Here is a 14,389-nt window from a genome sequence, read left to right on the forward strand (position 1 = left end):
CCATGTATCTGAACAAGATGTCCAGGACCTCTGGCAGAAAATTAGGCCCACAGCATTAAAGATACAGCAGAGTATTTCATTTTACACATGGGGTATTTTTTTATCCCTGTGTGCACCAAACCCATCTTAAGTGTTTGCTGCCAAAAAAGCTATTTTTTTGGTTCCTCTGTCCATAGAACGTTTGAAAAGTACCTGACACGACTGGCACTTCAAACGGGACAGGTTCTATGGTCAGATGAAACAAAAAAATAGCTTTTTTGGCAGCAAACACTTAAGATGGGTTTGGTGCACACAGGGATAAAAAAGTACCCCATGTGTAAAATGAAATACTCTGCTGTATCTTTAATGCTGTGGGCCTAATTTTCTGCCAGAGGTCCTGGACATCTTGTTCAGATACATGGCATCATGGATTGGATCAAATACCAACAGATAAAAAATCAAAACCTAACAGCCGGGGCTAGAAATCTTATAACGGGCCATGTTTGGATCTTCCAACAGGACAGTGATCCAAAAACAAATATCAAAATCAAAACAAAAATGGGTCACTGAGCACAAAACCAAGATCTGCAATGGCCATCCCAGTCCCTGGCCTGAACCCTATAGAAAATGAGTGGGCTGAACTGAAGAGAAGAAGCACCAACATGGATCTGGGAATCTGAAGGATCTGGAGAGATTCTGTGTGGAGGAATGGTCTCTGATCTCTTGTCAGGTGTTCTCCAAACTCATCAGGCATTATAGGAGAAAACTAAGATCTGTTATCTTGGCAAAAGGAGGTTGCAAAAAGTATTTAATAAAAGGGTGCCAATAATTGTGGCCAACGTGTTTTGGAGAAAAACATTTATTTCATAATGTGATTTAGCCCCACTTTCAATTCTCTTGCTGCAATGAAAGGTTAGAATTTTGGCAATTTTTTGAATGAAAGATCAAAAGGATAAACAATGCAGATTTATTTTTTACAGCCAGTTTTGATCATATTTACCAGGGGTGCCAACAATTTTGGCCATGACTGTATATATTTTTTTTAAATATAATTTTTGAGCAATATTACAGGAAATACTTACTTTGCTTTTTCACATCTCAATGTCTGTTTCGTCGTCAGAACTTTCTACAATTTTTTTTTTCTAGAACAAAGACAAAAACACATTGCACAGCATTCTTAATACATTTTCACTTGCAAACAAAAAACTTGAGTTTGCATTTTAGAAACAAAACCGTGATTGTATTTTAAAAATTCAAATGTAAAAATCATTCCTTGTCGATTACGACCCCTTCCTGTGGCAAGGAGGGACAGCATTCTGAAACGTTTCTGTGTCATTGCAAGACAGACAAGGAGATATTAACGTTATAAATATATATATTTTTTAAATTATGTCATGTTGTAATAAAGTTAGCTGGCTGAAGCATCTTTAAGTCAGGCAGCAGACTCATTTTGACTGTTATTTTAAAATGTGAACCAAAATTACTGATGATGAATTAAGTATTATCCAACTTACTGAACAAACGTCAGTACTAAACTGTATTTAATCATTAATAGTTTGTGCATGTTATCAAATTCAACAACTTATACTTACTCTTGGTGGAGCGCTAACGTTAGCTCCTGCTGCCTTGACGTTCGCCATCTTCTCATGCATTTCGCGCCAGTGTAACCGTAACGGACTGTGGCCCCGAAATTGTAGACGTCTGATTGGCTACGACTTATAAAAAAAAAAAAAAAAAAAAATTGATTTGAGGATAAAGCCCGGTCAGAATGTCACAAACTATTCAATGGTGATGTGTGTCAGTTTTTTAAAAGCATAAAATATATTTGAGAATCGTAATCAAACAGATATGCAATGATGGCACACAAAAGAAGATATAAAGAACATGTACTTGATGATTCAACACAACCAACAAAGACCACGAAATATCGACGGATAACAGAATCTGAGGTAAAAAAAAAAAAAAATTCCTGCTAGGTTTAACGAAAACGTATTATTATTATTATATTATTATTAAGTCTAACAGTGCATTGTTTATTACAGAATTATTTTAAATGCCAAGCCCGAGGGAGTTACAAGAACTATCTCAATTCCCCATCCTCCCACAAAGAAAAGAGACGGGTCTTAACGGAGGTATGCTACATTATGTCATTTGACAAAAACAGTTATGGATACGTTTATCAGTGATTCATTTTAGAATATAGGGAGCGCGGTAATGTGTCTGCTAAACTGTGACGTTAGCCTATTGGACGGCACCAGTTTTTTGATTATGTTCGTTCCTATGACAAATCATCCCTTGAGGTTTTACCATATTTGTCTTGGTGACTGTATATTCATCTATAATCCATCCAGAATCACTAAATCATAATTTAAATCTTTGTTTGTTCTTCAGACGTTTGTATAGTGTAGCCTAAGCCAAATAAAATTGCCCAAAAGAGGCATATGAGAGCTGTCATGAGGCTCAAACTCTAAGCTCCCTGCAGTTTCCTTACAACTGGCTTTCTAAATTAAGGTGCAATTTAAGGTGCTAAATTAGCTTTTAACAGCAGCCAGAGTTTTAGTTATTTCATACATGTTCAAATAGTTATTCATACAGAATTGTGTTTGCCATTACACTAACTATAGTGGCATACTCTAGCTGTCCCAGAATGCTCCTCATGAAGGACCTCTGACAGAAAGTGCAAGCAGTCAGATAGCAGGACTACAGCATGAGCAGGACACACAAAACAACCAATCCTCAGAGGTAAAATGTCTACAGATTGAAATTTTAACATTTTAAAACTTAATGCTTATTTGTTGCATTATCAATGTTCTACAATGTAAGTAAATCAGAGATAAGCTTATATTTTCCCTGTTGTTCTGTATGTGATAAAGATACATGCAAAATTACTTGTAATAAACACACCCATGTCTCCTAATGCTGTTGTATGACTCATTACTGCCTGACAGTGAGGCAGCCTGGAAACAGTCCCACTTAGTCCAAGTGATGGAATTACCCTCCACGTCAGACCAAGACAGACCTTGGACTCACATAAGTGGGGAACAACATGATATAACAATTCTAACAGAATTACAGGTAATAATTAATGTGAACATTGACCAATTTCTATTAAAAAAAACTTCAAATAAAGAAGTTACTGTGTCAACACCAGCTTATACATAAGTCAATGAATTTAATACTTTGCAGTAAACACTTGTTGCATTATCCATTCATGATAGGTTTATGCAAATTCAAATTCATTATTAATTTATAAGTTTACAAGGTGAATAACTTCCAGATGTTCAGCAGTTAATGGCTATAACACACATTATTTGATAGTGTTTATGCAAAACTTTTGTAACTTTTTTTTATTCTTGATGTAATTTGATGGATCTTCACTGCAATGCAGATACAGTTTAACAAACACTTTATAGTTAATTGGCATATATTTCGGACCTCATCCAAATTTATACGCCAGCGCGGACACTGGGGAGAGGGCCTTTTCTGTGGTTGGATCTAAACTCTGGAACTCTGCCCCTCCATGTCCAAACTGCCCCTACAGTTGAGTGTTTTAATGCTTGTCTAAAGACACAATTTCATTCTTTTGCTTTTAATTCTGCCTCATTTATGTGGTCCATTGTTGTATATATATTATATATATATATATATATATATATATATTTTATATATTTTTAAACTTGATGTTCTTATTTTAATTAATTTTATATGAATTGTTTTCTTTATTATGAGTCTTTGCAGCACTTTGGAAACTTTGTATTTGTATTATGTGCTATAGAAATAAAAGTGGATTGGATTGGATTTGTGTATGTTTCATCAGTGGACAAAGACATCTATCCCATTATTCATTGCAAAACTACTCTAATTCTGTCTGGTTGCATATTGTAAGTTAACTATCTTAAACCATTATAAAAAACACATGTTTATAACAAATGTTTTTTTATGTATGGCAGGACATGCCATGGACACAGCCAGAAGATAACTTGTCTGTTCCAACTGCTGATCAGCATGAGCCAAACGAAAAGGTTAGTAGCTTTTATTATTGTATTTTCTCTCTTTACACTATTTGCCTTTTACTACAAGTTCACTTTTTACAATAATTATTAATTATTGATTAATGTATTGTAAATTATCAATCGTAAACCATTGTCACAGGCCGGCTCAAATGTTGGGACACAAACAACTACTATAGGGCAAAAAGATTTACTTTAAACATATAAAGGAATGAGGTGGGAGAATGTCATAATGTAATGTGTAAAGTGTATTGATGAGTGAATCTGTCTGTCTGTGTGTGTCTCTATGTGTGTGTGTGTGTGTGTGTGTGTGATGGCGGCGGCGGCGGCGGCAGGCTCGCACGCTGGCATGCTGCACTAAGAAAATCAACATCCACCCGTCGTAGCTGCCGGCGAAAACGCAGAAAGAGCCAGTTATGTTAATATCCGGACTACTCACAATGTGCTTGGTTTCAACCCTGAAGTTCGCGACCAAAGCTGCTTTAAGAAGCGGTAAGATCCATAACATCGGATGGCGAATCCATGACCCAACAAATGTTTGTCCCGAAAGTAACCATCTGCACGCCACCTGGGCAAACTTTGAACATTACAATCGCCCACTCTCTGACCAAGAATGGATGTGTTTTCAGGCACAGGAGAGAGCGTTCAGAAAAACCCTGGATGTGAAATTAATTCGCGATAAACAAACAATACGATTTACCGGAAACAACCCGCGTTACTGGACTAAACTTATAACCATCTTATGTGGAGTATACTACAGAAATGGATCCTATACAGCAACTCACAGAGATGGGAGACCGCTAGGAATACCTCTGTTAAAATATACCGTAAGAATCTTACGGAAATTCCCCCTCTGCAGAGCGCTCTCACCGAGGCCCGATTCAGAGATGCTCACTGAATGGATAGATCAGCAGTTGCGCTTCGTACGGGAAACTATCCAGCCAGCGCTCAACAGAGCGACAAATTCCAGCAGTGTGAGAGAGCCCAGAGTGGCAAGCGAAAATGAACTGCCGTATCTTTGGGAACATCGTAGGAGTAAGGCAATAGATATCATTTTAAATAACAGTACTTACCCAGATCCCCCTCCTGTGATAAGCGACGTTGACCAAGTTTATGAGTATTATGCTGCGAAATGCCAACCAGCACAGTTACACCAGCGGTTAAGCAGCCCTCCATGGTGCGGCGCTCTTGACTTGGACAACCCGAAAGATCACCCCGCAACCTCGGACTTCACCGCAGAGGAGGTTTCAAGAGTTCTTTGCAGCCTCCCGAACAACAAAGCATGTGGTGCAGACGGGGTGACATATGAAGTGCTCAAAGCAACAAAACAATTCTCAATAGCGACACTCACTCAGATTTTTAATGTCTGTTTAATTAATCAGAAAGTTCCCGATTCTTGGAAGGGGGCTATTATCTACAGGATCCCCAAAAAGAACAACATCCCAGAAGATCCCTCCACCTGGAGGGACATATCGCTGCTCCCCACTATATACAAGGTATTTATGAAGTGTATTCTAAGCCGAATTTTACCCTGGCTGGTGGAATCGGGAACATTGACAACAAAACAAAAAGCATACATAGAGAGGCAGGGAATGAATGAGCATGTATTCTGTTTGAAGACTGCCATTGATGATTTTAAACATGAATCCGCCCGTTTCTATGCGGTATTCCTCGACTTCCGAGACGCTTTTGGCTCTTTACCTCATAGCGTAATGATTCATTCCCTTGAGGAAATAAAACTGCCGGAACAGTATATACATATAATCAAGAATGTATACGACAATTCATTTCTACAAGTGATTTGCGGACATCAACTAACGAAACCGGTTAAACTTGAAATTGGGATTAAGACGGGGTGTCCCTGGAGCGCTGTGAATTTCATAGTGGCCTTAAACCACTGGTTGAAATGGTTATGCCTCCTCGCCCCGCCTGGTATTACATCTCCAAACCCAGTCCAGGCTTTTGCTGATGACGTCCTCATAGTATCAAGAGAGGAGAACGTCATTACCAACATGCTGTTATACACCGATCGCTTCCTGCAATGGTCTGGACTTAAAGTTAAGAACAACAAATGTGCTGTGTTTTACGAACGACGCAGCGGTGGCAATAGATGGTATAGAGCCAAGTATGATCAGCCTCCATCATTCACAATCGCTGGAAGCACAATCAGAGTTTATTCAAGACATGAATCATATAATTATCTAGGACACATGTTTAATGTTGCAGGAGAATGGCAAGAGCAAGTGAGCGATATCTGTAAGGAATACTCCATCAGATTAGACTTGATAGACCAGTGTCCCCTACCGACCTGTATGAAACTCCAGGCGGTTCGGGATATAGCTCTGTCTAAAATTCAACATCTGTTTGCCAATGTCCACATTGCTAAGAAATATCTGACGGAGCTGAACAATAAGACCGTGCAGCTGGTAAGAAAATGGTTAAGTCTCAACACACACACAACAAGAAGTATTCTCTTTATGAACAAATCAGAAGGGGGACTGGGGATTCCCAACATTGAATGGATTTATACAGCTACCAGAGTAAACCATTTACTGCACATGCTGAATAACGATGACCTTACAGTTCGCGAAGTTGCCCGGCGCTCACTGCTGCTGGATCTAAGCAAACGCAAGGTCCCCTATGCTGCAGATGGAGAACCGGGTTTCCTTGGCTTCCGAAAGAAACCTAGCGGAAAGCTGGACACCAGGGCTACAGGATTTGGAGTACGTTCGGATTGGCCCGATCTGAATGACTTGTGCAGCAACAACAATATACAGCTGAACTGGGCGCATACTGGCGGGGAGCAGGTAAATATCAGCGAGGGGCAGATTATGGATCTAAACGTGTATGCTGAGGCAACTATACATCACACTGGAACCAGTAAGAAGCTGAACAGCCGGACGTGCAGGTATGAAATCCTCCAATATTTTCAAGCGCAACAGCGCGATTATTGGGCTGACCTGCGCCTTCAAGGTAAACTTGCTGGCCTGCAGTGCGCGGACCATACAGTCTCACACTCTGCGTTACAAAATCCAGCCGTTAACGGAGGTATCCTAAAATTTGTTATTAAAGCTCGGCTGCAAACTCTTCCGTCTAAATACAATCTCGCCCTGTGGTTTCCAAAACACCACGAACCATTCTGCTTACTACACAGCGATAGGACAATGGAATCTACAGCGCACATAATGAACGGGTGCCCTGCGTTTAAAGGACTTTACATCGCGCGCCACGATCGCATCGTAAATATAACAGCTCAAGAACTGCGCAAAGTTTCTGGACAAAGTGCAATACACACAAATAAGACTGTTCAAACTAGCTGGTTTTCAAATCTGAATAATAATATAAACTCTCTTAGAAGTGTCCTCAGGGAATACCCAAATACTCCAGACATTGTAGTCGTCAATGAACTTTCTAAGAGTATTCTGATTTTGGAAGTGGGCTGTTGTTTTGATGCTTATATGGATTTGTGTTTTTCTGAGAAAATGCTAAAGTACCAGTCATTAACCAATGCTTTGGCAGTGTGTGGTTACAGGATCAAATTGATCATCTTAATCTTTGGCAGCTTGGGACATGTGCATAGATTATGTGTCAGAGGCTTGCAGATTGCTGGACTGAGTAAGAAGACCTCTAAGCAAACAGCCAAATACTGTTCTGTGTCAGCAATCATAGGAAGTCTGCATGTGTGGAGAAGGCGATGCCACCTCTATCCATAGCCTATGTAATTATTTATTCATGTGATTGGGACTATTAGCATTGTTTGTATTGTCTGGTGAAACACAACAGGCTCTTTGTGAATATTTGGATGCTGTGTTGTTTTAATCAGTATTGGTCATTCCAAATAAAATAATCAAATGTGTGTTTCTGTGAGCATAACTGAATTTATAAAATATTAAAACTATAAAGGAACAATTGAAATAGGATGGAAGAGCAGAGAGAGAGAGAGAACGTGGTTAGTAGCAGCTTAAATACCCTGAACCCAGGTGGCTTCAATCACTATCGACCCTCCTCTGCCTGCAGGAGGAACCGCACCTGCAATGCAGAGGAGTGGCCGTGACACCAAACAAACCCCAACAAAGTAAAATCAATTATCTATGTTATTTTTTAGGTATGGCAGGACATATCCTGGAAACAACCAGAAGAGAACATGACTTTTCCAACTACTAACCAACAAGAGCCAAACGAAAAGGTTAGTAGCTTGTATTTTTGTATGTTTTTTATAAACCATGTTTCTTTTGCTATAGGTTACTTTTTACAATAATTACTATTATGATTATATCATCAGGCAGGCCCATTAACAGATGGCGATGATCCTGTGTATCCCGGTGCACCTCTGACAAAAGGACAAAGTTTACTGTTGCTTATGTCCTTTATACTGAGGCACAATCTTACAGGTGTTTTACTGGACCATCTACTGACAATTTTCAATGAGCATTTTCCAGGCATGGTACCAGTGAGCACATATCTTTTCCGAAAAGCTTATGGTCAGTATGGAAATTATGAACCCCATTTCTACTGTCCAACATGTGAAAACTACTTAGGGAAAAATACTGGTGAGCTACAGTGTGACATGTGTCACACAGTAACTGATTCAGACAGCTCTCTTAAAAGTGGATGCTTTTTCCTGGTTCTTAGTTTGGCCTCACAGATCAAAACATTGCTTGAGGAAAAACAAACAAAAATTCAAAAAGATTGGCTGAATTCAGATACAATTTCAGACATCCAATGTGGATATGAGTATCAAAAACTCAAGGAATCTGGTGCAATGGGTGAAGATGACATATCTTTAATTTGGAACTGTGATGGAATCCCACTGTTCAGGAGCTCCAAGTACCAGATCAAGGCTGCGTTTCCCAAAAGCATCGTAAGCCTAAGTTGATCGTAAAAATGATCGTACGACTGATCTTAATATTACGGTCTGTTTCCCAAAAGCATCGTAGCTTAAGTAGCACTTGAAAATCTTCGTAGAACTACGAGTGCTCTGGAGTAATCGTACTTCCCTTTCGAGGGAACTCGCGATGCGTCAATGACGCTTTGGGAACGCTTCTGCATGATTGCGTCTGAAGCACTTATGTCAACTAGTCCAATGGCGAGAGTGGGCGTCACGGGCGGGTGACGTGACGACCAGGAAAGGATAAAGGACATCCGGTTTAGAACCGCGCTAGCTTTTGTGCCTCAGCAAAGCGCTCTGTGTCATACTGTCTGTCTTATTTATTGTTGTGTGTCTCAAGCATAGATATTATGGCGAACAAACAACCTTAGGTCGTGTGTTCCTTCCTGCCCTCTGTCTCTACGGGTGGGGATACACACGATGTATGTGTTGTTTGTTTGGAACGGAGCATGTTCTGTCAGCGCTCGAGGGTGCTGACGAGCATTGCGTGTTACTATCGTACTCGCTCCGTACTCTTGTCACTCTTTGAGGAGGGTGTTCAGGCTCGCGTTCCTCGCAGTATCGGCCCCGTGTTGCCGAGGCAGCACGGAGGTTGGTATTGCGGGGTTCGCAAATGGATCTCGCGGAGGGGTTAGAGACGGGCGCCGCCTTTTCTCTGCCTTTACCCGGGGGATCCAGCGCTCTCTCTCTGGGATCGGAAGCCCGCGCCGCGGCTTCTTCCGCCCTGGTTAGAGAGCCCGGTGTTTTAGCAGTCTATCTCTGAGGAGGTAGAGGTGCTGAGCATCGATGCATGTTCACAAGCACAATATATATATGGACAGGAGTATGGGGAGCAAACAGCTTTGGATCGCGTGTTCCTCCCTGCACTCGCTTCATTACGAGTGGGGACACACGCGAGTCATGTGTTGTTTGTTTGAGAGTGGAGAATGCACGGTCAGCTCTAGTAAAACAGCCCGGTCTCACCCCAAAACGTCATATACTGACGGGTCTTGACCATACGTCAACATACGACGAAAAGGGTACCCCTATAACGTCAATATGAGACGCAGACATAAGCGCACCAGCAGCGCCTCCTAGCGGTACCCTAACGCATACCTAAACCCAACCATACCCGAATCGTCACACATGGACGTTAAAGGGTACCCTTTTCGTCGTATGTTGCCGTATGGTCAAGACCCGTCAGTATGTGACGTTTTGGGGTGAGACTGTGTTAAGTAAAAGGGGACTGACAGTGTTCATTCATAAATTCCCGACGTGTAACATTTGCACTATCGAGAATTTAGCTCTTCTCCCGATGGCTTTCTTCTCGAGGGAAGAAAGTCATAAAGATTATTTGGCTCGGATCTCGCGTTTGCTGAGGCATCGCGTAGATTACGAGTCTGCAATAATAATAGTGGACTGGACTGGCTACGTTCATTCATGAACATTACCGACCTGTGTTCACTATCGGGAGTTTCCCCATGCTACTGTTTATTTAAAAGACTGCAATACGAATCCAGTGGACCTTATGCAAATGCAATGCATTGATTAAAGAGATACAGTGTATTGCAAGCTATGAATTTTTGATTCTTTTATTGTATGTTGAAACTATTTTTATATATAAGCTATATATAAATATATATATATATATATATATATATATATATATATATATATATATATATATATATATATATATTCAGCCTTTCATCCAGACTATATTATCTTGTCTGGTTGATTTTTTCTGTTTGATTCTGAGGAATTAAATAAGTGGGCTGTATTTAAATATATATTCAGCCTTTCATGCTGACTATATTATCTTGTCTGGTTGATTTTGTGCTGTTTGATTCTGAGGAATTAAATAAGTGGGCTGCATTTAAATTTGCTTATCTGACTTTCATTAGTTAGATTCATGCATAAGTTCAGCATTTCATCCAGACCGTGTAACTTGTCTGGTTGATCTTTTACATTTAATTTTGAGGAATTATATGGTAAAATTATGTGCTGAGCATCGGGTTAAGGGAATTTAATATTCTCAATCTCCTGTGTGCAATGAGTTGGAGTTTATAACTTCGTAAATGGGGCTGCTGGGCGGAGTAGCACTAGCCATTAACAAACTCCTTGTACAGGCAGAGTGCCATTTCCTGTGCTCCCCCTCAGAAAGATTGGGGACCAGAATGGCATTCTCTACAGAAGCCTTTAAAGCAGAAGATGGATCTGAGGACCGTTTTCTGTGAAAAAGGCTTCGCCCAAGGTCCTGATGCCACTGGTGTCAGACCTCTGAGGGCAACCCCGACCGGGGTGAAGCGGTGTACACCTCAGTATACGGTGCCCGCCCCACCTCGGTGCCCTCAGGAGGTCGTTCTGCCAACCCCGCCACCCTTGGTGCCTCGGGGCGCAGCGGTCTCCAGCGAGCACATGGCTCAGTGTCACCACGACACTGTGTCGAACTCGCACCCTCTGAGTGGGGTTCAAAAACAGTCAGTTCGGTCGTTTCCTGCCAGGATGCTTCAGGTCTCCGAAGTGGCTGTTACAATAACACCAGAGGCCAGTCTCGAGGGACTGGTTACCCTTAGTAGATTTTCTGACAGAGTGGAAGAATCTGCCGAATATATCTCCATGGGTCCTGCAGATAATAGAGAGAGGTTTCAGAATCTAGTTTCTTTCTCCTCCACCTCGTTACAACGGGGTGCTACTCGCGTTAGTACATCCATAGCAGGCTCTGGTAATGGAGCAAGAAGTAGAGTCTCTATTAGCGTATGGAGCTATAGAGGAGGTGTACTCGCCCGACAGAGAATCGGGGTTTTACAGCCGCTACTTTATTGTTCCGAAAAAGGATGGGGGGTTGCGTCCCTTTTTAGATCTTCGTCTGTTGTATCGTGCAGTCATGAAACTCAAGTTCAAGATGCTCACACAAACAGATCGTGACTCAAATCAGATCCGAGGACTGGTTTGTCACGATAGATTTAAAAGGCGCTTCCTTCCATCCTTCCTCAACAAAGGAAGTTCCTGTGGTTTTCTTTTTGGGGCAAAGAATACCATTATCGGGTGCTTCCATTCGGTCTAGCTATCACCTCGCATGTTCACGAAGTGCGTAGATGCAGCTCTGGCCCCGCCAGGCTGCAGGGCTACGCATTCTGAACTACATCGATGACTGGCTGATTCTGGCGGAATCAGAGCAGTTAGCGGTTCGGCATCGAGATGTCGTCCTTGCTCAGATGAAGAAATTGGGGTTGAGACTCAATGCCAAGAAGAGTGTGCTTTCTCCATTACAGAGAACCACTTTCCTTGGTGTGGTATGGGAATCAGTCACGATGCGAGCCACACTATCGCCCGTTCGTGTAGCTGCTATCCTCACAGCCACAAAAGAGTTGAAGCTAGGTCAGTCACGCACTGTGAAACAGTTCGAGGAACTGTTGGGCCTCATGGCAGCAGCGTCCAATGTGATACCCTTTGGCCTGCTGTACATGAGACCTTTGCAGTGGTGGCTCAGAACCAGAGGGTTCTCCCCGAGGGGAAACCCACTTTGTACGAACAAGATCACGCGGCGGTGTCTCCGCGCCTTGGTTATATGGAGGAAATACTGGTTCCTATCTCACTGAGCAGTCACGCATTATGAAACAGTTCGAGAAACTGTTGGGCCTCATGACAGCAGCGTCCAATGTGATACCCTTTGGCCTGCTGTACATGAGACCTTTGCAGTGGTGGCTCAGAACCAGAGGGTTCTCCCCGAGGGGAAACCCACTTCGTACGATCAAGATCACGCGGCGGTGTCTCCGCGCCTTGGTTATATGGAGGAAATACTGGTTCTTTTCCCAGGTTCCGATGTTGGGAGCTCTTTGCCATCGAGTTGCTATCTCGACAGATGCTTCCCTCACCGGCTGGGGAGCGGTAATGGGATGCCGCTCCTCCCAGGGCCTGTGGAGGAGTCATCATCTTTTTTGGCACATACATTGCCTGGAGATGATGGCAGTCTTCAATGCGTTGAGACTTTCCTCCCAGACCTGAGGGACCATCATGTGCTTGTCCGTACAGACAACACATCGGTGGTCTCTTACATAAATATGTAGGAGCAGACATCCTGTTGAGGCAGGGGCTGAGGCCCGGGGAATGGAGGCTCCACACTGAGGTGGTGGAGCACATTTGGGGGGTTTATGACCAGGCACAAGTGGATCTCTTCGCGTCTCAGGATACGACGCATGGTCCACTTTGGTTTTCCCTCACACACCCAGCTCCCTTGGGGCTGGACGTTGTGGTATGGACATGGCCGAGGCTACGTCTGTACATCTTTCCCCGATTACTCTGCTCCCAGGAGTTCTGGACCCGGTGTCTCTCCTCGACGGCTCTCCCTTGGAGAATCTAGTAAGGAGGGACCTTCGATCTCAAGTGGATTGGGTGATCTTTCACCCAGCCCAGAGATTTGGATCCTGTGGGTTTGGCCTCTGAGGGCCCCCAGTCTCAACTGAGGTTGTGGAGACCATACTTCACTCCAGAGCTCCCTCCACGAGGAAACTTTATGTATTAAGTGATGGGTATTCACTTCATTTTACGGGTCTTGGACAGTGGGGCCCAGTTTACTGCCCGATTGGTACAGTGCTGGAGTTACTGCTGGTTCGTTTTGCCGCAGGGTTATCCCCTTCCACACTGAAGGTGTACGTGGCGGCTTTAGTGCCTACCATGTCCCTTTTGGTGGTATTTCCCTGAGGGGGGGGGGGGGGACCTTTGGTTGTTTCCTCCGTGGTGCTTTTAGACCAGGACAGGAGTATGGCGGCTTATAAGCCTTATTATATATGTAGATATCCCTGTAGGATGTGGTATGCGGCAGGCTGGTCCTCTCCGCTCACATTCGTAAGGTTTTGCTACTTCGACCTGGGCGCTTCCCCAGGTTTTCAAATGCTCTTGTCTTAGTTGTGCAGTATTCACACAGACAGGTTCTGTTTCGTATGGCGTGTTTGGTATTCTCGTTCCCAAAGCGTCATTGACGCATCGCGAGTTCCCTCGAAAGGGAACGTCTCAGTTTAAGACTGTAACCCTAGTTCCCTGAGAAGGGAACGAGACGATGCGTCACTTTGCCATACTTCCTACATCCCTGTGATCGTTTTGCTTCGGCCCTTTCGAAGCTAGCGCGGTTCTAAACCGGATGTCCTTTATCCTTTCCTGGTCGTCACGTCACCCGCCCGTGACGCCCACTCTCGCCATTGGACTAGTTGACATAAGTGCTTCAGACGCAATCATGCAAAAGCGTTCCCAAAGCGTCATTGACGCGTCGTCTCGTTCCCTTCTCAGGGAACTAGGGTTACAGTCGTAACCTGAGACGATCCCCAAGTGCATCGTAAGAAGACAGATTTATGAGGACACCTGCAGGACAACCGGCAGATTACACTTTTATCTAGATTTAACACATTGCAACGTAAGTAATATAATAATGTTTTGATTGTACTTTATTGTACACTTCATTTTACTCGTTTTTTGTTTAGCCTACATGAATTTATAAATGAAATAATTAAAAAGGGAAGAAAAAGATAGAAATACA

The 14,389-nt window shown here is 42.8% G+C and overlaps 1 long non-coding RNA gene across 1 annotated transcript; it reads left to right on the forward strand.

Annotated features, from left to right (window-relative positions):
• The first annotated feature begins 2,885 nt into the window (after positions 1 to 2,885).
• On the forward strand, positions 2,886 to 8,795 carry LOC307004736. Its single transcript, XR_013799128.1, has 4 exons — positions 2,886 to 3,054; positions 3,930 to 4,001; positions 8,095 to 8,175; positions 8,272 to 8,795. It is a non-coding gene; the product is annotated as an uncharacterized lncRNA (long non-coding RNA).
• Positions 8,796 to 14,389: the final 5,594 nt, after the last annotated feature.

Source organism: Phoxinus phoxinus (assembly GCF_949152265.1).
Source record: "Phoxinus phoxinus genome assembly, chromosome: 9".
In the NCBI taxonomy this organism is placed as follows: Eukaryota; Metazoa; Chordata; class Actinopteri; order Cypriniformes; family Leuciscidae; genus Phoxinus; species Phoxinus phoxinus.